This window comes from Engystomops pustulosus, chromosome 4, assembly GCF_040894005.1.
Source record: "Engystomops pustulosus chromosome 4, aEngPut4.maternal, whole genome shotgun sequence".
Lineage (NCBI taxonomy): Eukaryota > Metazoa > Chordata > Amphibia > Anura > Leptodactylidae > Engystomops > Engystomops pustulosus.
This window is the reverse complement of record NC_092414.1, coordinates 15,718,478-15,744,370: the sequence shown is the minus strand read 5'-3', so window position 1 is coordinate 15,744,370 and position 25,893 is coordinate 15,718,478. Positions and strand designations below refer to the sequence as shown.

General features: G+C 44.3%; 2 long non-coding RNA genes across 11 annotated transcripts in view; one reads left to right on the top strand and one right to left on the bottom strand.

Annotated features, from left to right (window-relative positions):
• Nucleotides 1–16,756, top strand: part of LOC140126155 (uncharacterized) — a 45,674-nt gene extending 28,918 nt beyond the window's left edge. Inside the window, exons 2-3 of the long non-coding RNA XR_011854773.1 lie at nt 3,252–3,301; nt 16,607–16,756. This is a non-coding gene — a long non-coding RNA (uncharacterized lncRNA). The remainder of the gene's footprint in view (nt 1–3,251; nt 3,302–16,606) is intronic.
• Nucleotides 1–25,893, bottom strand: part of LOC140126152 (uncharacterized) — a 98,014-nt gene that overhangs the window by 9,733 nt on the left and 62,388 nt on the right. For 4 of the 10 annotated variants that reach the window (XR_011854765.1, XR_011854766.1, XR_011854762.1 and 1 more), the window contains one exon: nt 15,077–18,869. This is a non-coding gene — a long non-coding RNA (uncharacterized lncRNA). Of the gene's footprint in view, nt 1–15,075; nt 18,870–25,893 lie in introns of those variants that run through there. The other 6 variants (XR_011854760.1, XR_011854761.1, XR_011854759.1 and 3 more) reach the window with 4 other exon arrangements.

Sequence of the window (25,893 nt, the reverse complement as noted above, 5' to 3'; positions counted from 1 at the left end):
TGGGCACTTCCTTTATGTCTGACCCTTGAGAACTAAACTTGCCACTAAATTTACTGGAATGTCTACTTTTGGGCAGGCTTTGCATGTGCCATACCCATATCCTATTTATCAGAATTTTGGTATATGGAACAGCTCGCCTGGAGATTTGAATGTAATACTTTAGCTCACCTGCGAGTGCGCTGTTGAGAAATGAAACACTTGCTCAGGTCCTGACCGATTACATCCGATCACTGGAGGTTCTGAAAGAAGAACATGCTGAAGTCTAACCAAAATTTTTTTAAAGAACCTGAGAATGTTTTTGGAATTTCTGTAAGGCTATTCTTGTAGAATAGCAAGTATTTAGAGACACATGAGATACAGATGTCTCGTGTCTAAAGCTGCTAATTTTTTCTTCATGTTCTTACCATACGACCTAAACGAATTTGTGCCAACCTTCTTCGAGCAGACCTGCCCAGGCTGCCATCTCCTTGTCTCATGCTCCGTCTTATTATTACACCGGGGAATTCCAGAATGTCATTGAGACGTGGGTAGCCCCAAGGTCCTTCCCTAAGGCATATGGAATCCCTTCATTAAGACTTGCAGGAGAGACTTCATCGTCTTTGTCATGTTCTAGTCTTATCTGACTTTCCATGAATGGAAGCACTGGATGGGTTGTGTCAGGTATTGCAGCTAAGGTCTATATCTTTGGAAGAGGCTGACTTGTAATACCTGACATAACCTGTAGATACAAGAGTAGCGCTATTTTACCATTTTTAGTCATTCCTTTAGAAAAATGGCTTCCTTACAATGGTTTCTTATTGGGCACTGTGTAAGGAGGTGCCCCCAAGTTATGAGCTGGTGTATGAGTGGATAGACAGAAGCATCTAGAAGAGTGGCAGCCATTCTGGCTAAAAGTTGAGCGCATTCAGTAAGGTAACAGAAAGTGAAAGAGGAAATCAACTAACCTTCTTAGAGTTTGGCATTTTAAATAAAAATGTATATTTAAATTGCAATGTATGTATACAGTGACTGCACCAGCAGAATAGTGAGTGCAGCTCTGGAGTATAATACAGGATGTAACTCAGGATCAGTACAGGATAAGTAATGTCATGTATGTACACAGTGACTGCACCAGCAGCAGAATAGTGAGTGCAGCTCTGGAGTATAATACAGGATGTAACTCAGGATCAGTACAGGATAAGTAATGTCATGTATGTATACAGTGACTGCACCAGCAGAATAGTGAGTGCAGCTCTGGAGTATAATACAGGATGTAACTCAGGATCAGTACAGGATAAGTAATGTCATGTATGTACACAGTGACTGCACCAGCAGCAGAATAGTGAGTGCAGCTCTGGAGTATAATACAGGATGTAACTCAAGATCAGTACAGGATAAGTAATGTCATGTATGTACACAGTGACTGCACCAGCAGCAGAATAGTGAGTGCAGCTCTGGAGTATAATACAGGATGTAACTCAGGATCAGTACAGGATAAGTAATGTCATGTATGTACACAGTGACTGCACCAGCAGCAGAATAGTGAGTGCAGCTCTGGAGTATAATACAGGATGTAACTCAGGATCAGTACAGGATAAGTAATGTCATGTATGTACACAGTGACTGCACCAGCAGCAGAATAGTGAGTGCAGCTCTGGGGTATAATACAGGATGTAACGCAGGATCAGTACAGGATAAGTAATGTCATGTATGTACACAGTGACTGCACCAGCAGCAGAATAGTGAGTACAGCTCTGGGATATAATACAGGATGTAACTCAGGATCAGTACAGGATAAGTAATGTCATGTATGTACACAGTGACTGCACCAGCAGAATAGTGAGTGCAGCTCTGGAGTATAATACAGGATGTAACTCAGGATCAGTACAGAATAAGTAATGTCATGTATGTACACAGTGACTGCACCAGCAGCAGAATAGTGAGTGCAGCTCTGGAGTATAATACAGGATGTAACTCAAGATCAGTACAGGATAAGTAATGTCATGTATGTACACAGTGACTGCACCAGCAGCAGAATAGTGAGTGCAGCTCTGGAGTATAATACAGGATGTAACTCAGGATCAGTACAGGATAAGTAATGTCATGTATGTACACAGTGACTGCACCAGCAGCAGAATAGTGAGTGCAGCTCTGGAGTATAATACAGGATGTAACTCAGGATCAGTACAGGATAAGTAATGTCATGTATGTACACAGTGACTGCACCAGCAGCAGAATAGTGAGTGCAGCTCTGGGGTATAATACAGGATGTAACGCAGGATCAGTACAGGATAAGTAATGTCATGTATGTACACAGTGACTGCACCAGCAGCAGAATAGTGAGTACAGCTCTGGGATATAATACAGGATGTAACTCAGGATCAGTACAGGATAAGTAATGTCATGTATGTACACAGTGACTGCACCAGCAGCAGAATAGTGAATGCAGCTCTGGAGTATAATACAGGATGTAACTCAGGATCAGTACAGGATAAGTAATGTCATGTATGTACACAGTGACTGCACCAGCAGCAGAATAGTGAGTGCAGCTCTGGAGTATAATACAGGATATAACTCAGGATCAGTACAGGATAAGTAATGTCATGTATGTACACAGTGACTGCACCAGCAGCAGAATAGTGAGTGCAGCTCTGGGGTATAATACAGGATGTAACTCAGGATCAGTACAGGATAAGTAATGTCATGTATGTACACAGTGACTGCACCAGCAGCAGAATAGTGAGTGCAGCTCTGGGGTATAATACAGGATGTAACTCAGGATCAGTACAGTATAAGTAATGTCATGTATGTACACAGTGACTGCACCAGCAGCAGAATAGTGAGTGCAGCTCTGGGGTATAATACAGGATGTAACTCAGGATCAGTACAGGATAAGTAATGTCATGTATGTACACAGTGACTGCACCAGCAGCAGAATAGTGAGTGCAGCTCTGGAGTATAATACAGGATGTAACTCAGGATCAGTACAGGATAAGTAATGTCATGTATGTACACAGTGACTGCACCAGCAGAATAGTGAGTGCAGCTCTGGAGTATAATACAGGATGTAACTCAGGATCAGTACAGGATAAGTAATGTCATGTATGTACACAGTGACTGCACCAGCAGCAGAATAGTGAGCGCAGCTCCGGAGTATAATACAGGATGTAGTGTACTTAGCTACTTATGTAGATTTAGTACACACATATATTGAAATCTGAATGTATAATTCCCGTTTTAATGAAAACTGTAAATTTCCTTTCATGTTGCAGATATTATTTGCCAAGAAAATGACTTGAACAGGGAAACATGAATAAAACAGGTAAATGCAAAATTACTTTTACTATTTATAACATATTTATTCTGCTTTATGTAAAGGTAATAAACAAGTTACATAAGTCATTCCAAATATACAGAAGTTATGCAGCACCATGTGATATGTGGAGGTCAGATTGTTCCACCAGTAGGGGCATAACTTTAGATGCCCAAGGCCTTAGGGGGACAATAAGATGCCCCTTCCTTATTTCAGGAGACCAGTACTATCAGTGACGCATTATAGTTGGGGGGGGGCAGGTATAAACTTTGTGGCCCAGCAGTTACACCTCAGCCGACCTAAGTACCAGAGGATTCTCCATTGAACCCATCTGTTGGGTAAAATGTATATGAATTTCGAGTGGATCTGAACTGCAAATTTCGGGTTTGTACCAAAGTTTGCTGATTTGGGTTCTGAGGATCCCACCCCAAACTTTATTAGAAGTTTGAGCCCTGGTTCAGCTCAACCCCCTTCACTGGATCAAGCGCTAACTAACATTAAAATGCCACTGGAAAAGTCGCCAACGTCATTGAAATGGCAAAGGCCGCACGTGCCAGCACTAACACATCGGCGGTCATGGCGTAATGACATCATCCTCAGAGACAGGGCCGGCACTATCACTGGGCATACCTGGGCAAGTGCCGGGCCCCAGAGCCGCTGGGGGGGGGGCACATAAGGCTGTACATAATGAATCCATGGGGGTAAATGAGGCTGTATGTATATGCATGGGGCTTATATAAAATAATCATGAGGGGGCTGTTTGTTATGATAAATTAGGGAATGTTTTAGGGAACAGAATTGTTTTAGTTTCTGAATTTTTAATTGTTAGTGCCGCCACGTGAGTTCACTGCAAAGGGGCCTATTGAGGCTCTGTCGCCCAGGGGCCTACTGAAACCTGGAGCCGACCCTGGTTAGAGACAGCCCTCCTCTAAATGGCGGCATACACGCACGTTGGTTTTTCCAGTGGTATTTAAACAGTTAATACCAGCAGTGTTACTGGTTGGGGTTTAGCTCTTGTAAATTGGGGTTTGGCCAAACTCGGTCGAACCCGAATTTTATCTCATCACTACTCATAACTAGTTCACAAATTGCTATTAGCTGATCTCATCCCTGGTTCATGAACCTCTATGGTCACTGGACCAAGCTCCCGAATTCACAGAATGGGCCCTGGAAGCAGCATATGGTCCCACTGTGCCCTTCTGCCGGTACCCACCATCCAAAAAAACTAAGATCCGTGCCAGGGTTCTCTTCCAAAGCCTAATTTTTAATACCGCTCTCCGTTTGGCGTCTCTTAGAAAGGAAATATCAAATCAGCCCTCATTAATGCGCCCATCCTAGCGTGATCCGGCGCGCACCGGCGGCATTGTATTTGCCAGTTTCGTTCATTAAGCAAATGCCAGTCTCATTTGCATATGCAAATGAGAGAGAGAGTCCTATTACTTTTGCTAAAACACCCTTCGAATCTCGCCTCCGACTCCACTGTTACATTGTAGCCCACACGTTCTCCGAGGAGAAAGGGGATGAGTGTGTTGGTGAGAAGAGTTTTTGTCCCCCCTGTTCCCAGGCTGCGGGGATTGCATGGGTGGGACAGTGGCTTATTGTCTCTCTTCTAGACACAACTTGGTCTGAATACCATTGAGTGGTATGTGAAGCCAGTGAGGATCATTTGCATTTATTTCAGTCGCATCGGGTTTATAGGTCAAGGGAGGCAGTCTGCCGAGACCCGGTGTGCCGCCACCCCCATTGAGACTGTCAACAATTCGAGTCTCCCCCTGATCATGCTACAGCCTGTCTCCTTCCACATACATTCATATCCACGTATTAGTAGAAACTTGTTCTGCCCATTTGCACAAATATTTTAATCCCTCTGTGAACACGAAGGTGAATCCAAGGTCAAAGATGGCAAGTCCGTTGTTGCAAAAATTTGCGCACGTGCCAAGCGGGATTTTGGTGGGATTTTGTTTTTCGATGGGGAACAATAGCCCGGGAAAAGCTTGGAATGGGTTAAGATGTGGATGATGGATGTGCAATCTGTGAGCTGAGCTGGATTACACTCTGTTGCACAAGGAATTTGGTACCAGCTGGGATTAAAATGAAGAGTGTGATAGCATGCCAACTCATGTCCCCCCCACCGGTCCCCCGCCACCTCTGCCTCATCATTACAGCTGGATGCAACCAATATTGGCCCTCGAGAGAGAGAGAGAGAAAGAGCTTTGCCTGCTTTGTGCCGTTTTCACATAATTCCCCATATTAAGCTGCACCAACATATTCACATCAGTTTCCCAGTGTAAATAATATGGGGTTCGGGCCAAATGTAAAGCTATGGAGCCCCATCATTGCTGACATATGAAGGAGACTTATTTACCGCCAAAAGGTGTCCAAAAACAATGATTTGTGCAGTCTGTCTTAAAAAGAATCATGAATTTCCAGCACAATGAGTGTACTAAGATCTCTCATAGATATCAGTGCAGCCAGGGGCGCAACTACAGTGATAGCAGCCATAGCAGCTGCTATGGGGCCCACAGTGTCAGGGGGCCCCGTCATCCGACCATCCGACACTAAAGAATGGAGGATGTGCACCATTATATACGTATTATGCTGCACATTGTGGTGTATATATGCTGTATATGTGTGTATCTGTGATTTGTATATGGTGTATGGTGTCTATATATACAGTACGTTATGTGTGTATGTAAGTTGTATGTCTGTATATGGCACTGTATGTGTGTATATGTGATGTTTATATGCTCTATATGTGTGTAACAGTGTATAAATGTGTGTGTATGAGTGATGAACTGTATGGTTATGTATATAGGAATGTTATATGTATATTTTTATACATTATATCTTCGGCATAAGATGCTAATTCTGGTGCAATCAGCCCTGAGGGACCATAACCGAGAGGTAAAACTTCACTTTTATTAGTAATATATAAAAATTAGGTGATGAACAAAAAGGTGTCTTAAAAACACAGGGTATCACCAATACAGCGTGTGTAATTGACCCAGTACTGGTTGACCGGATAGCCAGACTGGGTATAATATATGTTGTATTAGTATTGGTGGGGTAGGTCGCAGATGTAGGTGATTCACTCTATGTATCAGGTGACATGCGTTTGCTCAATGTGGAATGTATATACTGACTGTACAAGAAAGTAGGTCCAAAAGGTGTTGTCAAGACCCCAGGGTCAATTCAGTAGAGTTTCTCCACCATAATACCCTTATGGGTTATTAGAGAAGTGTTTATTTCACACTATGGGGCAGATTTATCGAGCTGTCTGAAAGTTAGAATATTTCCAGTTGCCCATGGCAACCAGTCACAGCTCCCCTTTAAAATATTCATGACCACTGGTAAAATGAAAGCTGAGCTGTGATTGGATGTCACAGGCAACTAGAAATATTCTGATTTCAGACAGCTTGATAAATCTGCCCCTATATCCCTATCGAGGTCCAACTGGGTATCCCGATATTGCTTATTAGCACAGGGGGAAATCCCACCTGTAGGGGTGGATATAGTGGATAGTCACATGTCTATCCACTATATCCACATGGCTCCCACAAATGATACTGATAACAATGAATCTTGTGGTAAGGAAAGAGTCCAGTACTTTTAGGGCACTGGACAAAAGAAATTCCTGTCATAGATCGTAGCACAGCCTCCGCCCTCATCTAGTGTTTGTTCCCCCCCCCCCAGGGGCGTAACTAGGAGAGGCAGGACCCCATTGCAGAGTTCTTAATGTGGCCCCCTTCTGCTTAATATACACATATTTGAATACTCACACATGTAAGTTGCAATTACACACATTTATACTCTCATATATTCACACATACTAACATACATACAACATATACACACATACAGCATAAACATACATACAGTATATATATATATATATATATATACCACATATGCACACATACATACAATACCATGTACAGAAATACAGCATAAACATACACACAGTATATACACACCACCTAAACATACATCCATACAGCATATACACATGACATATACACACATACCTACAATACCATATACAGACATACAGCATATACACAAATATAGCATAAACATACATACAGTATATACACACCACCTAAACATACATCCATACAGCATATACACATCACATATACACACATACCTATAATACCATATACAGACATACAGCATATACACAAATATAGCATAAACATACATACAGTATATACACACCACCTAAACATACATCCATACAGCATATACACATCACATATACACACATACCTACAATACCATATACAGACATACAGCAAAGAAAAGCCTCTCATAGATAGCAGTAGCCACTTCTACTAGGAGGGGAGATTTATCATCAAGTTTCTGAGGTAAAACTGTTCTAGTTGCCAATTGAAACCAATCAGAGCTCGGCTTTCATTTTATAAACAGCTGTGGGAAAATGAAAGCTGAGCTCTGATTGGTTGCTTTGGACAAGTAGAACAGTTCTGCTCTAAGAGACTTATGATAAATCTCCCCCATATGACATCCGAATATCAGGTTGGAGACTTAGTTAGACCATATAATTGAGCAGACAGAGGCCTCTGTAATCCTTTTGGGGTAAGGAGACCTTATCGGCCATTAAAGGGGTTCTCTGGAGGTGGAAAAACATGGCTGCAGTCTTCCAAAAACAGCGCCTCACCTGACCGTGGGTAGTGTATGGTATTGCAACTAAGCTCCATTCATTTCTATACAGCTGAGCTGCAATACCTGCACACACCATGGTCAGGAGTGGCGCTGTTTTTGGAAGACTGCAGCCATGTTTTTCCACCTCCAGAGAACCCCTTTAACCCTTGAGAGAACAGCAGACAGTGATGTAGCTTTGAGCTGTGCAAAGTCTATGCCAGGCCCTGACTATAATGTATGGCTTATAGTGCTTGTAGTCTTCTCATACGGGAAAGTGACACCTTATGGGGCCCACTACGCCTCTTGGGCCCAGTTGTGGCCGCACGCACTGCACCCCCTCAAGTTCCGCCCCTGACAGCAGATCATGAGGTTCCTGGCAGTGGACACCATCCTTTCTATAAAGCAAACCTCCCCTTACATGGAGTAGTGACAGGTCCTCCAGCCTCCGCTCCATGAGTAGAGCAATGTTCCCTCATGAATAGAAGTGACAATTGACTTGACCTCCATTTTGCACGGTTGTCACTTTTTGAGTTGGAGAAAGGGCTCCAGAGCTGCAGGTCCTTCACGTTCATTCCACACAATATTTTGGTAGATGTTACACTGAATATTAGTGGATATCAAGGAGTAAGTATGACGTTACATCCTATTGGACATCTATCCTGGGTTCTATCTTTCTGTTTGTTTGCTCTGTGATGCTTCCACCCCTTTGTGGACCCGTCCATCATAACTTATAGGGTTCAGTAACCCCAACGCAGAGAAGTGCACCCAAGTGTTCAATATGAGGGTTTTCTCAGATAAGGGACACAGCATGGCCAGGCCATCAGGAAGTTATTGCCACAGTGATTCCACCATTATCTGAACCATCCTGCGTGCAGACCATGTGTACACCAGTGCCATATATCTATCATTTTTCTCTTATGTGTCAAACGGGGGACATTAATCATAGGGGGTCTCAGGTTCGCCTATTTTTGCGCCTGGTTTGCTCTTCTTTTTGGCTCCTGATCTATGATGGATCTGGTTCTGCCTTAGTAAATGCACTTTGGATTTGTCTCATGTCCCATTCATTTGCGCCTAAATTAGCGGTCTCAAATTGTTAGATCTCATTTGTGAGCAATAATGAAAGGAGACTGAGAAAATGTGACAGAACGTTCAGGGCGTCATCTCTGCACAAAGAAACTATCATTGTGATGTAACTGCAGGGACTAAAAGTTACAGAGATGTAAAAAAAAAAAAAATTCTTGCTGAAATGAGTCTTTGCCTTTTTTATTATAATTTACAGTAAATGGAGACTGATAATATTCTCAGATCTGTACAATAAGACAATAATCACTCCCAGAGATGATCCCATAGACCAGTGGTTCTCAACCTTTGTAATGCTGTGACCCCGCAATACAGTTACTCATGTTGTGGTGACCCCAAACCATACGATTTGCAGTGAAAACACAATAAAATTGCGGCTCCAAAGGCTTTAGGCGACCCCTGTGTTTTGGTCGTTCGACCCCTGCTGGGGTCACGACCCACAGGTTGAGAACCACTGCCATAGACAATGATGAAGTCCTTACTGGAGAAATTTTACATTTTAAAACTGCTCCGAAGTATTTTCCATGTTGCATAGAGGGAATTTTTCATTTGGGAACCTAAAATTTATGTTTTTAGTAATGAAAAGGGAAGTTTTTTGGAAGTGCACCTGCTCAGAGGAGGTGCTTTTTTGCGCCTTTTTTGCGCCTTTTTAGGCGCAAATTAGTGATAGATCCCGTGCAAACATCTATATAGGACGCACTCACTATGTCAGATAAGGCGCAGGGACTCAGAACCACTAAGTGCCGAACTTTGCTGTGCGCCAGAAAATGGCACATAAATGCGCCAAATTAACGAGATGCGCCAGATTTTAGCGCTAAAAGACGCTCAAAACAGTCTAACAGACTATGATTAATGTCCCCCTACATGTTCTTTATATTTCCATCTATATTTCAATTTATCTATCAACCTATATCTATCATTTGTCGTTCTTCTATCTTTCTATCTATCTCCTATGTATCTATCTATCTATCTAGCTCATCTCTATCTCATATCTATCTATCTATCTATCTATCTATCTATCTATCTCATATTTATCTATCTAATATCTATCTCATATCTATCTATCTTATACCTATCTATCTATCTATCTATCTATCTATCTATCTATCTATCTATCTCATCTCTATCTCATATCTACCTATCCTATATCTATCTATCTATCTCATATCTATCTCATATCCATCTATCTCATATCTATCTACTTATCATCTTTCTGTTTCTTCATTCCTCTCATCCTTTCATCATGTAACAAGCCAGTGTCTGTATGTGTAAGCTATGGGTTAAATTTCCCGGCCTACTGTTACTCTCAGACCTTTTGCAGAGTTGTCACAAGCAGCCTGTGCATTCTGCGAAATGAGCACTAATTTGAGAGGATCATTTGGAAGTCAGAGTCATGCCCTGAATTTCAATGTATAAACATGGAGAGCGGTGCCAACCTGGCACCAGTCCACGTATTCAAGAGTAAACATGAGTCTCCCGGGCGGCTTCAGATGGAGGCATCAATACGAAATCTAGTCAACGTCTGACTGGCTCACAACAGCAGCAGCATCCCCCCACCGGTGCGGCCTCTTAAAGCTGCACACACTCTTAACTCTTAAAACCCTTGAGACGGGCAACAAATCACCAAATGAATTAAAACAAATATATGAATAGTCGTTCGGGTCTGTAAATATCACTGCCAACCCAAAATTTTTCCCCCCGGTAGAAGCAGAAAGGTATGGCACGGCGTCATCGCTCTGCGGAGCCATCTATCTCGCTAGTGGCGCCCCTCAGTTACCTAGGGACCGACATGCCAGTGTTACCAAGGCAACCCTGGCTGGACCTGAGCAGTCCCACTGACAAATGCCATACATATGGCACGGTTAACTGCGCGATCGTACAGAATAACGAAGCTCATTTGTTTAGAAACGAGCTCGAAATTTTTTTATTTTCAGGATTTTCTTTTGTGCCTCCCGTTATACATGTTGGATCACGACAACCTTCAACGTCACCAGAACTCAATGCTTGTCTTCGAAGGTTCTTCTCAGCCCGATGACTTGCAATGTTCCTTCAACCAATTACTTTGCTCTGATTAATAAATAAAGGCAGGGGTGAACAATTTGGGTGCCCCCGGTTGGTTTTTTTTGCTGACCTAGTCGGTATTTTTACTGCTAGGCCCAAATTTTTTTAATGTCTTCATTAGATACTGGTATTTTTTAGTTTTGTTTATTCTCTAAATTAAGTTGCCCCTCTATTTGCTATAGTATTGAATCCCATCACAATCGTAATGGTGGCTACCCTATGACCAGTTTCGTAGGGTCGAACCACCAGAGAAAATTAATATGGGGGCCCCACTCTCCATTATCCCCAGGAAATAGATTCTAAAAGCTTTCAAATTGGGTTCTTTTCTGATGGATCTCTGGGGTTCAGTATTGTGTTGAACCAGGGCTCACCGGACGGTGCTCTGGTTTTCTGGTGGACCAGTCCAACATTGCCAAGAACCATGCTCGATGTTTTTTAGATTGTAAGTTGTAACCCATTATATGAACTTTAGTATGGGAGCTGATAGACCATCATTTCCACACCTCCTTCTCTGTTTTTCCCTCACTAATTCTTCATGTTCTGTGCAGACCATACTCTGGGACCATTCTGAATAGAAAGTGCTGAGAAAAACGGCAGAGACCTAGAGCGAGGCTGAAATTTATCCTCATGTTGGGACAAGACGAGAAGAAAACTGAGTTCCAGGGTTATTCTAAATTCTAAATCCAGTAATGGGGTAGGAATCAGTATTATCTTTATACTCCATGTCGTGCTGCTCCTCTGCTCCAAAGATTGGTAACTGGGCCTTCTCATTCCCTCAATATATGGACACTTCTCATTGACGACTCTTAGGTTTTCTTCTCCATCCGGCCCAGACCACCATGATTACTTCAAATCAAAGTCAAAGCGGTGTATCCTTTACGACCCTAAAACTTAAGTCTATGAAGGACACCCATAAATTATAGTAAACATAACAGAGGATCAGTACATTGCAGAGTTATATAATAATTCTGGATCATCTTTATTTATAAATATCTGTTGAGAATGCCGATAGGTCTTCTTCTAAAATGTAAAGGCAGAGTTCTGGTTCTATAATTTGCAACGTTCCCTACTCAATGGCACCATAAGAAAGCTGCCTATTCTACCTACCCACATCCCAGCGCTGCTCGGGTCATATTTATCATGGCTTGTACGCCTACGCCCATTACACTAAGTGGAGGGGGGTGCGCTTAGTAGATCAGGGTCCGGCACCAGGAACAGGCTATAGGGTAGTTCTCATCAGGTCAGACCTGGCATAGAAGTGCCTTCAAACCCAGCCAACTCTGCCGTGTGGCAGATTTATTAGAAGACCTTATAAATTCTTATTATTCTGGGGGGGGGTGATAAATGTGCCCCCTCAAATATAGTAGTCACATGTATTGCCTAGACGTATAGTCTGTAACAGATACTTACCTCATTGACAATGTATTGCCTGAACGCTATGCCTGACCAAACCAGGTGTGCGTGTGGAGTCGGGAGCTCAGCCAACGACTTTCGAAACAATGGCCATCTTTATAATCTAAATAAATAAGAATCTTTATACAAGAGACCCAAGACTTTACATAAAGGTGATAAGTTTCCGACCACTGGATTCTGAAAAACATGAGTCCCGTGTCCACTGTCTGAACAGTACACCAGTCACACATGCGATCCACCAGTCACTCTTAATGAAGAACATATGAGCATGTGCGACCACTGCTCTGTTCAAAACCTCCTGTAGATAGATAAAAAGGTACAATTGTGGGACACCTTTTGACGCCAGGTTTAGAGAGCATTTTTGAATCCAATTCTGAGGTGGTCACCCCCAACAGTACATTGAGACCCCTCGCCCCCCCCCCCCACATCATGACAGGACTCCACTTACGTTTTTAAAAAACTCTGCTTTCCGTTGAAACGAATTGGAAGTAAATTGTTGCAGAAAACCAACTACTCAAAAACAGTGTGTGAACATACCCTACGAGTACAAGGGATGTATTGTGAGGATGATTTTTCTTACGTGATTTCTTAGAGTGTCTGGAAATATCTGAAATAGCTAATTTATTTGATATTCGAGTCAACACGTAAGCAGTAGCATCTCCGTGCAGCCTCAGCTGGCGTTGAGGGCATAATGCCTTTTATGAGGTGGGCATCTTTCCAGGTTCGCTTAATGCTCCGGAGCCATTCTGAATAGAAAGTGCTGAGAAAAATGGCAGAGATGTAGATGAGGCTTGTGTCACCTAGAGCGAGGCTGAAATTCATCTTCATGTCATGACAAGATGGGAAGAAAACTGTTCCTGTGTTTTCCGGGGTTATAAATTATAAATCCACTAATGGTGTAGGGATCATGTTATCCCGACGCCCAATTGCATCATATTTACTGTGCTACAGACTGGGACAGGTTCCACAATTGTACAAGGCCTGCAGTGGGCACACATACCCAATGCCGAATGCCAGGTTCCTGCAGGACAGATACGCCGGGTGGATAATCCACCCACGTGATGCAGCTCATGACCTATTTTTTAAAAGCTTAAAAGAATATTCCTATCCTAGACATGCCTGAAGTCAACGGAGGAAGCTGCACGAGGGTTGGATGACTCCCATTCTCAACAGTGACGCGAGCACCAGAATTGGGTTGTTGGATCTCATGGCAAACAAACTACCTATCCAGATGCACGTAGACAAAATATAGGTAGAGACCAAAGATGAGCAGATCCGATGGTCTGGTTTGGCCTTCGTCTTCTCATTCCTGGAGGAGACCAAATACACTTACCGGGCTTTTCGGACTATAGGGGGACACTTTCTAAAGATATATCCTTCGGCATAATGTAGGAAGATGTAGCTTGAGATAAAACAATGCTTCAGAGCAAAGCAGTAGGGATCGAACGGACAACCAGAGCATTTCACTGGCTCATTTTAGTTATGGTCTGAAGAACACTTGACCCATTGAAATTACTCTACCAATGGGTAATGGGACAGCACATAAACCCCTCCCCCCTGTTTTTTGCCAGCCAAAGAACCCCTAGAGTCATCATCCACTGTGTCCTCCAGCACCTTCACAAGTCAAAAATTAATCTGGCCTTCCCCCTCTTCCAGTGCTTACAAAGTAAAGGTATCTATATATCTTTGACGCAATTGGTGCAGCTCCATTCAAGGGGGGTGATCGGCAGGTGTCCATTTTAGAAGTGATGTTTTAGGATTAGACGTGTGAAGAAACTAGGCTACTATTATACTATCCCTATGTGTAGACCATGCCGATTGTAGCTGACATCTGAATAAATCGGGTCCTTGTAAGACCCCCCCATGAACAAATGGAACCTGTTCTATTTTTCATGAATCATGGACAGCACGTGGCCTACATTGTCGAACATGTGAATAGACACTTAGTGTGGAGAGGTGTCTATTTGTTGGGTCCCTTTTGTTTTTGTGTTTTATGTTTTTTTTTTTTTTTAGTCCCGATCCCTTCAAATGTTTTGGTGTCTCTGACAAAACAAGTGCTCCACATGCGCCTAATTACCGAAAGCTTCTACGGCTGAGTATCCTCCTGAGCTTTTTCCGATGTTGTTTTAGCTGTACCATCCTCCGAAGACCAGTTTAGCTTTTGAAAGGCATTTTCTCTTCAGCCACATTGCTTCGCATCCCTTCCCATTTCCAATTTCTTCACAGAGTCCAGCTATGGAAAATAAGCTAAGACAAAATTTAGGGTTCGCTTACACAAGGTAAGGTCATCTCCTTGTTGTGTCCAAATCACATCAAATACTCAACTTCCTCTTAGAGTCATTCATGGTCTTTATTTGGCTTTATGGGCTAAAGAAGTTGTTTGTCAAATTTGTGGGTTTTCGAGAGACAAAAAAAAAAATCATCTTTTGTTTTAGATTTAGATATTATCTTTAAGACATTCATGTAATTCCTAGGTTTGATAGATCATTGACTGAGGCAACTAAACGATCTAACTCTTTAAAGGCCCGGAAATAATCATGACCCAATATGACCAAGTGTTTTTGTACCTTTTTTATTTTTCCATTAACGTAGCTGATTGAAGGCTTGTTTTTTGCAGGATGAGTTGTGTTAGACAAGGTGTATGTGAAGTGCAGTATATATGATGCTCCTACCCTATTTTTAGGGCCAAAACAAGCACTTGAATGGATTAGAATTTGTTCAATTTGGGTTTTCACCAGGGGCCCGTGGCTTCTTGAATGTCCATAGCCACCTAAACAATCACCAAGTTTGATACCCTCCTTAAGAAGATAATAGGAGAACCCTATACTTCTCAACACACATGTACACAGAAGCCCTTCCAGGTCATCCAATGGCCCTTCAACTAAAACACTGAACTGGGCCTCCTACCAATTAAGCTTGACTCTGGTACCATATTTTGGCATTAAAGGGTTATTCCCACGAAGGCAAGTTTCTTATATGTACTCAGGATAACAAAATAACACATTCTCTAATTCACTGTTATTAACAAAAAATGCAGCATTTTACAGATATAAGTCCAACCTGTCTCTGTCAGTCCTGCTGTACACAATTTCAGTTGCCCCTGTAATTTCTGACTTGGGGTCGGGTGGCTGCCATCTTGGATTTCTGTCTGTCCCTGCTGTGTGCCTGTAGCCACACCCCCTGCACGGAGCTCACAGACACTCACATCCTGCTAGGAGATCCTGAAGAGACGAAAGCGGCAAACTGCAAGCTACAAGGAGATAAGTGATCTGGGGGAAGGGGAGGCACGCACATATCTGTGAGATGTAGCAGTCCTCACAGTGTAACAGTGTAAAAGTCTGTCAGCTTGTGTCTGTTAGCCTCTGTGTAATCTCCTGCATCTCTGATCTGTCTCATCTCTTTCTATGTGTCAGTCTGTTAGTACAATGTGAAAAGCCAGATGAAAGTGTATATACACCTGCATCCTGATAATCTTACCATATTGTGACCCTACAGCACTAGATGGATAATACAGTAATGTGTCTGCTCAGAGAGCACACACCCTGGGATTTTGCACTGAGCAGCCTAGAGAGTGATGGGAGCTAAAACAGCAATAAAACTGAGTCAAAATGTAAAAGAAGAGTTTAAAATGATCTTTATTGTGTTAACATCACTAGGGAATTCAGATGTGGCAGACAAATGGCCCAAAATGGGTCTGATTAAACCTAAAATGGGTATGATAAATCAATTTTAGAAAACCAGAGAGGTACTAGCTCCTTTTATTAAAATGTACGAAGATAATTGGTGTCATGATCATCGAGAGTACAAGAGTACATGTTCTTGTATGTGGAGAGGCAAATATTAAAGGGATTTTCTAATGTTTTTAAAAACAGCCTTAGTCTAAATGACAAAAAAAAATATACTTTCCTAAACTTTGCTCCAGCTGTGTACACGGTGAAGTGTTGGTATTGGAGACGGCAAAGACCAGTTGATTGATGGGGGGGTTGTGTATCAGATCCTGAGTAAGTCTACATTGATAATTTATTTGTAGGGTATCAATATTAAAGCCAATGGCCTAAACAAACCCTTTAACATGTAACGTGTATATTTCTACCTTAGATTGGTCAACCCGATACAAAATATAATGAAGTTCCATGGATTTTCTATGCAGATCTTATGGTCAAAATTTACCATTCAAGAGCAAATGTTCTAACAAAATCTTAGCAAATTCTGCAAGGATTTAGATACAGACTTTTTGTGACCCTTCAATCCAGTATGGAAAAAAAAGGGCAGAGTGACCTCGGTCGTCTATGTGCGTCAACTGTAGAACAACAAGAAATGTTGTTTTCTCCATCGGCTTCCCGTGGGGACGGTAAATCCCCGGTGAGAGATGAATTCAGCGTAACGCATCAGCCTTGCATTTTACGCGACATAATTCTCGAAAAATAAAGGTGAATTCTAAAAACATTGTTAATGGCTTCCTGTTCTGGTTATTTCAAAAACCTATAGGAACGTTTCTCCGGTGACAGGGGGTGACGCATGTCCTGCGACACTTACCTAAGCCAATAAATTACAGCAGATTTCATCAATATTTAGTTAACACTTTTGGGGCAATGTATCACGCTCTAAATAATGTGTCTAGACGTACAGATGAACTCCCGTCTCCAGCTTGCATCTGTGTCTGATATACAAGACGTATTTACCTTTCCTGTCACTTATACATAGAGGTTTACAAACGTTACGATTACTCAGCACAGTTCTTCGAGAGTTTAGAGGATTTTCTTGAAACAGCTCCCCGACTTAAAATTCGCAAAAAATATGACAACTTCAGCCTTAATGCAGGTGAAAATTATAATATTTTGATATCAATGACTCAAGTAGGTGTTACAGATGGTGTATCACCATGCTCTCTTGGTTCTTGACTTGTTTAATTCCTAAATTTGGCATTGTAGATATTAGATGGGTACTCATACATGGTTGTCACCATATTCTGGGTCGCAGACACACCTGTGTGCTTCCCCCTGCCCCCGGAACTCGACAGCTACACTTACCTTGCCATGCTCCAGCTCCAGCTTCCTGTGTCCTTTGCCAGATCTATGTGCCTCGTGCCTGAGAGAAAGATTTATCCCTATGCCTTGTGATTGTCTGAATTCCCGTTGTGACCCCAGTTCCGTTCCTGACTTCGCTCCTGTGCTGCCTGACGTGACCTTCTGCTACGTCCCAGACTCTGATCTCGTGCTTCCTGTCCTGACCTCCTGCCTGTCCCCGACTCTGATCCCGTGCTGCCTGTCCTGACCTTCTGCTACGTCCCAGACTCTGATCTCGTGCTTCCTGTCCTGACCTCGTGCCTGTCCACGACTCCGTCTCTGCCTCACGATTCTGCACCTCGCCTTGGCCGCCACTGTGGACAAAGTAATGTCTGTGGAGTGACCTGGTGGTATCACTCCGTCATAAATCCAACACGCTTTGCGGCAGGCTCTGGTGAATACCGGGTGCATCGGCTTCATCACCGGGGTCCACTAACCCTGATCCTGACAATGGTGTTTTATAATATACCCTTGTCATCTATCAATAAAATATATAATGTTGCCTTGTGGGATCACTGCAAAGGGGCCTACTGAAGCCTTGAGCTGGCCCTGCTCCAGGTCACTCCAGTAGTCCCAATTGAGTGACTGCTAACCCAGACCCGTCAATGGATACTGGTTTGTGGAATCAAAGGGACAGGTTCATAGACAGCACACAGGCTGGGTTCCGGTTGAGGGGGGGATATCCAGAAGGGTGGTCAGGGAAGGTGAAACGGGTCCATATCCAGTGTAGATGGAATGGTCATAATATGAGTAGACCAACAACTATAGGAGCACACCTTCTTGAGGGCAATGTGAAGCTAGGAAATTTTTTGAACAGGCATTTGGGTGTCTTATATAACCCCGGGTCAAACTCTACTACTAATAGGACCTAGAAGCTGATGGGCAGCACAACAGAAAGATTACAACTGGTGGCCTGAAAAAATGGAGAAATATTTTTTGGGCTAAATAAAACACTTATGCTTATAGGCACTTCAAAATTATAGGCACTAAAAAATTCTCAAACCCACCCTAACAAAAACAGGGCCTCCAACAGAAAAGTTTAGGCTCAGAGGGAACTTTTTTGAGGTCTTTGACCCAAAATTGTCTATGTCCATGTATTTTTTCTCCTCCATTCTCCATTAACTCGTCATCAAAGAGTTAATTCAACCAGCAGGCTAAGGACTACATTTCCCGAGCCGACCCATTGTACAAACCAGTGATACAGTCAGACACCACCCTCAGGATCTCCACAGCTGCGTGTTGCTCGGACACATCAAATGTTTGAAGCCTTTCCAAAAAAAGACGTCTGATGACCCCTTGGGAGAAAAAATGAGGGAGGGTATGAGAAGGAGATCCGGTGCTTAGAGCTGGGGTCAGCGCATTTCACACTACTGGGTTTTTACGTTATTGTTGTCAGTCTTTGGGTATAACGTGTTACCCCTATAATTCAAAAATGCCTCAGAGGAGTCATATGTAGTAGATCAACAAAATAAATGAATGTTTCAGGCCAAATGTTTGGCTTCCTGTGTAATTAGCGCATGAGATGTGGTGTGAGCTACCAGGCTTCACAGCAGGCCTTGTGGTGGAAGGGTCTTGGTTGTAGACCTCAGAATTTACCAAACCTACATTTCTGAAAATGTACATGAATCGGCTGCGACATTGAAACCAGTAGGGGTGAGGTGAAACTGGATGGATTATCAGATGACAATGGTCAAGATAAGTCAAGATTAGACTACTCCTCTATGAGTTCTCCGAAATGTGGGTCTTATAAAGTCTAAGGCAAGGCTGTGGAGTTGGAGACCATTTTGGTGGAGTTGCGATAAAATGGACCATCTCCGACTCCACAACTATATAGTAAATGTTCACAGTTTGATCAATGCAGTATGAGCTGAACATTTTTTCATAAGAATTTACAAAAAATTATGAAATAGTTCTATTCCTGAGGATTTAGGACAGCAGTGAACAACATTGGTCCAACATTGTCACCCTAGATTAACCAACAAACCACAGAAAATGCCACCCCAGAAATGATAAATACCACAGTACAGCAATAAATTGCATTCCAGGAGCCAAATGTTGCATTCAGAGTAATAGTGGAGACAATAATAGTGGAGACCCCAGAGCAGATAATAATACTACTGGAGACCCCAGAGCAGGCAATGATAATAATGGAGAGACCCCATAGTAAACAATAATAATGGAGACCCCAGAGCAGAATAATAATAATTCTACGGGAGACCCCAGAGCAGGAAATGATAATAATGGAGAGACCTCATAGTAGACAATAATAGTGGAGTCCCCAGAGCAGATAATACTACTGGAGACCCCAGAGCAGGAAATTATAATAATGGAGGGACCTCATAGTAGACAATAATAGTTGGAGACCCCAGAGCAGATAATAATAATACTACTGGAGACCCCAGAGCAGGAAATGATAATAATGGAGAGACCTCATAGTAGACAATAATAGTGGAGACCCCAGAGCAGATAATACTACTGGAGACCCCAGAGCAGGAAATTATAATAATGGAGGGACCTCATAGTAGACAATAATAGTTGGAGACCCCAGAGCAGATAATAATAATACTACTGGAGACCCCAGAGCAGCAAATGATAATAATGGAGAGACCTCATAGTAGACAATAATAGTGGAGACCCCAGAGCAGAATAATAATACAAGAGAACCCCAGAGGCGATAAAAAAATAAATACTCTCCTGTCCTGACTCCTCTTCACCTCCTTGCACCGCACTGCAGCTTCTCCTTTCCTCAACCGTGCTGGTTGTACAGCTGCAGTACAGCTGGCAACTACTTAATACTCTTGGGGCATCTTGCTATGGGTATTTATGCTGGTGCATACAACCAGCGTCAGAAATCAGGACATAGAGCAGAGTGACTGGAGAGAACCCAGGAGCAGTGAGGACTTCTCAGCTGCACTCACCGCTACCCTGCCTCCTGCACCAAAAAACACTTCCATCAGTTATGGAAGTGCTCATTGGAATCTTGACTCCTCAGGCTTCACAACCTTCAGCTGAAGGAGAAAAGCACTGGTCACTCATCTTAGAATTACTTCAGTGACCTGGAAACCAGGGCTGTGGAGTCAGAGACGTGGAGTCAAGAGTCATTGACAATTTCGGTGGAGTTGGAGTTAGAGAAATTGAGGAGTTAAACTTGTAGTCAGAGGTTTGGCTTACAGACTTCACAGCCCCATTTTAAGGTATGTAGTGCTCCAAGAAAAGGGCATCTCCAAAATGATGGTATTAAAGCGTTTTACAGTATGTAGTGGTCCAAGGAAGAACAACCTATGAACCAGCAACATGGTCATGAGCACCCAAAGCTAATTGTTTCATGGTGAGTAAAGACTAGCCATATAGTCCAACCCCGCAGAAGATAGAATGGTGAAGAAACTTCTGAAAAAATACCTGGTGGATATGATAGAAAAGACATATTTGCTCATTCTGTATGGGGGTAGTGTATGGCGGCACGGTGGCTCAGTGGTTAGCACTACAGCCTAGCAGCGCTGAGGTCCTGCTCCCATCCAGTCAACATCTGAGTTTGTCTGTCCTCTCTGTGTTTGCGTGGGTTTCCTCTGGGTCCTCCGGTTTCCTCCCACACTCCAAAACATACTTGTCGGTGGATTAGATTGTGAGCCCCATTGGGAACAAGGACTGATTTGGCAAGCTCTGTGCAGCGCTGCGTAATCCGTGTGTGCTATATAAATAAAGGAATTACCATATATACTCGTGTATAAGCCGAGTTTTTCAGCAGAAAAAATGTGCTGGAAAACGTCCCCTCGGCTTATACACGAGTCACTAAGGAGTAAAAAATACTTTAAAAATAATAATCTTATATACTCACCCTCCGGTGGCCCCGATGTGCAGCGCTGCTCCCCCGATGTCCGCGCCGCTTGTCTTCAGGCTTCCGCGCCCTTCTACATTCTTCTGCTGGCGTCATACTAGGCGCCGGCCGGGAGAGAGCAATGGTGGCGCCCAGCAGAAGAAACAAGACGGCGCAGAAGCCTGAAGACAAGCGGCGCGGACATCAGGGGAGCAGCGCTGCACATCAGGCCACCGAAGGGTTAGTATATGTTTATGATTTTTTTAATGCTGGGCTCGCTGTATACTACTGTGCTGTGCTGTATACTACTGGGGGCAGGCTGTATACTACTGGGGACTGGCTGTATACTACTGGGGACAAGCTGTATACTACTGGGGGCTCGCTGTATACTACTGGGGGCAAGCTGTATACTACTGGGGGCTGTGCTGTATACTACTGGGGGCAGGCTGTATACTACTGGGGGCAGGCTGTATACTACTGGGGACAAGCTGTATACTACTGGGGGCTCGCTGTATACTACTGGGGACAAGCTGTATACTACTGGGGGCTCGCTGTATACTACTGGGGGCAGTGCTGTATACTACTGGGGGCAAGCTGTATACTACTGGGGGCTGTGCTGTATACTACTGGGGGCAGGCTGTATACTACTGGGGGCAGGCTGTATACTACTGGGGACAAGCTGTATACTACTGGGGGCTCGCTGTATACTACTGGGGACAAGCTGTATACTACTGGGGGCTCGCTGTATACTACTGGGGGCAGTGCTGTATACTACTGGGGGCTGTGCTGTATACTACTGGGGGCTGTGCTGTATACTACTGGGGGCAGGCTGTATACTACTGGGGGCAGGCTGTATACTACTGGAGACAAGCTGTATACTACTGGGGGCTCGCTGTATACTACTGGGGGCAGGCTGTATACTACTGGGGGCAAGCTGTATACTACTGGGGGCAGGCTGTATACTACTGGGGGCAAGCTGTATACTACTGGGGGCAGGCTGTATACCACTGGGGGCAAACTGTATACTACTGGGGGCAGGCTGTATACTACTGGGGGCAAACTGTATACTACTGGCGGCAAGCTGTATACCACTGGCGGCAGGCTGTATACTACTGGGGGCAGGCTGTATACTACTGGGGGCAGTGCTGTATACCACTGGCGGCAGGCTGTATACTACTGGGGGCAGTGCTGTATACTACTGGGGACTGGCTGTATACTACTGGGGGCAGGCTGTATACTACTGGGGGCAAGCTGTATACCACTGGCGGCAGGCTGTATACTACTGGGGGCAGGCTGTATACTACTGGGGGCAGTGCTGTATACCACTGGCGGCAGGCTGTATACTACTGGGGGCAGGCTGTATACTACTGGGGGCAAACTGTATACTACTGGGGGCAGGCTGTATACTACTGGGGGCAGGCTGTATACTACTGGGGGCAGGCTGTATACTACTGGGGGCAGTGCTGTATACCACTGGCGGCAGGCTGTATACTACTGGGGGCAGTGCTGTATACCACTGGCGGCAGGCTGTATACTACTGGGGGCTCGCTGTATACTACTGGGGGCAGTGCTGTATACTACTGGGGGCAAGCTGTATACTACTGGGGGCTGTGCTGTATACTACTGGGGGCAGGCTGTATACTACTGGGGGCAGGCTGTATACTACTGGGGACAAGCTGTATACTACTGGGGGCTCGCTGTATACTACTGGGGACAAGCTGTATACTACTGGGGGCTCGCTGTATACTACTGGGGGCAGTGCTGTATACTACTGGGGGCTGTGCTGTATACTACTGGGGGCAGGCTGTATACTACTGGGGGCAGGCTGTATACTACTGGAGACAAGCTGTATACTACTGGGGGCTCGCTGTATACTACTGGGGGCAGGCTGTATACTACTGGGGACAAGCTGTATACTACTGGGGGCAGGCTGTATACTACTGGGGGCAAGCTGTATACTACTGGGGGCAGGCTGTATACCACTGGGGGCAAACTGTATACTACTGGGGGCAGGCTGTATACTACTGGGGGCAAACTGTATACTACTGGCGGCAAGCTGTATACCACTGGCGGCAGGCTGTATACTACTGGGGGCAGTGCTGTATACTACTGGGGACTGGCTGTATACTACTGGGGGCAGGCTGTATACTACTGGGGGCAAGCTGTATACCACTGGCGGCAGGCTGTATACTACTGGGGGCAGGCTGTATACTACTGGGGGCAGTGCTGTATACCACTGGCGGCAGGCTGTATACTACTGGGGGCAGGCTGTATACTACTGGGGGCAAACTGTATACTACTGGGGGCAGGCTGTATACTACTGGGGGCAGGCTGTATACTACTGGGGGCAGGCTGTATACTACTGGGGGCAGTGCTGTATACCACTGGCGGCAGGCTGTATACTACTGGGGGCAGTGCTGTATACCACTGGCGGCAGGCTGTATACTACTGGGGGCAGTGCTGTATACTACTGGGGACTGGCTGTATACTACTGGGGGCAGGCTGTATACTACTGGGGGCAAGCTGTATACCACTGGCGGCAGGCTGTATACTACTGGGGGCAGGCTGTATACTACTGGGGGCAGTGCTGTATACCACTGGCGGCAGGCTGTATACTACTGGGGGCAGGCTGTATACTACTGGGGGCAAACTGTATACTACTGGGGGCAGGCTGTATACTACTGGGGGCAGGCTGTATACTACTGGGGGCAGGCTGTATACTACTGGGGGCAGTGCTGTATACCACTGGCGGCAGGCTGTATACTACTGGGGGCAGTGCTGTATACCACTGGCGGCAGGCTGTATACTACTGGGGGCAGTGCTGTATACTACTGGGGACTGGCTGTATACTACTGGGGGCAGGCTGTATACTACTGGGGGCAAGCTGTATACCACTGGCGGCAGGCTGTATACTACTGGGGGCAGGCTGTATACTACTGGGGGCAGTGCTGTATACCACTGGCGGCAGGCTGTATACTACTGGGGGCAGGCTGTATACTACTGGGGGCAAACTGTATACTACTGGGGGCAGGCTGCATACTACTGGGGGCAAACTGTATACTACTGGGGGCAAGCTGTATACTACTGGGGCAAGCTGTATACTACTGGGGGCAGGTTGTATACTACTGGGGGCAGGCTGTATACTACTAAGGGCAGGCTGTATACTACTGGGGGCAAGCTGTATACTACTTGGGGGCAGGCTGGGCTGGCTGTATACTATAGGGGGCTGGTTGGCTAAATACTGGGGGGGTCTGTGACCAATGCATTTCCCACACTCGGCTTATACTCGAGTCAATAGTTTTTCCCAGTTTTTGGTGGCAAAATTAGGGGTCTCGGCTTATACTCGGGTCGGCTTATACTCGAGTATATACGGTATTATGACAATTTTAAATTAATTAGTCACAAAGCTCTTTTCGACCCATGTCCACTGCTGAAAGTCTCTGCAACGGACCTGTGTACATCAAAAATGAAAAATTGTGCAACAGGGTGCATTATGGAAAGAAGAAGCCATAAGAGGCAGGTCAATGATGTTTTGCTGAGAAATCATAGTATCAAACTAAGAACTTAATGTATTGGAGCTTCGTAATATTCGTGGCTTCCTTCGCCAAGATAATTGTCCGGGAATGGTCTCGGGAACATGACAAAGAGATCACGGTGATGACTTCTCTCCAAATTTCCTAAATACAAACCAATCAGTCATCTGTGGGATGTGTTATAAGACAAGTCTAAACCATGGAGGAAGCATCTCATCACTTTCCGGATCTTCTGGTGACTTAATATTGCCTAATAACACAGGACTCCTTCAGATGTCCAATGGAGTCCAGGACTTTAGGTGATAACATTATGTTAGGTTGGTTGAAATATATGATAAGAGTAGCAATAGATTATCCTCACGCATGAAGTACTCTAAAGCCGGTGCCAATGCGAGTTTCTGCTTGGCATCAGGCGGTTTACGAGGGCCCGTGGCATTTCAGACCGGCTGTGTCAGCCTGGATTCCTTTTTTGTGTTGTGTGTGAAATTATGAGTACAAATACTCCTCCTTATCGGGGCAAGAACTAAATAAACACAGAAAGCCTTTTGTTCTCATCATGACTTGCTCGTGACTGTTTTGACTAACACCCTCCATATTGTTTATGGTTTTTTTTGGGGGGGGGGCTAATGATAATTGAGAATAAAAAAAAAATCTACCGATGCCTTGGCAGTCCATTCCTCCGCCTACACTCATGGGAACCTTTCTATCTTCCAAATTACCTTTATCATCATCTCTTGGCTTGACCTTTTCGTGGAGGCATCGATGGGTGAAAGTCAACTTTTATTTGTATGAGACAATCATTTTATGTATAATTTTCAATACTCAGGACTTATTTTGGTTTTGAATTCTAGAGGTGGACACCTACATTAGAGTAATGTCATCTCATTGACGGGAGGATGGCTGGGTCATTGTCATTATGGGCCCCCGTTAACATCAAGCCAACATTTATAATGCAGTCGAACACACAGCCTC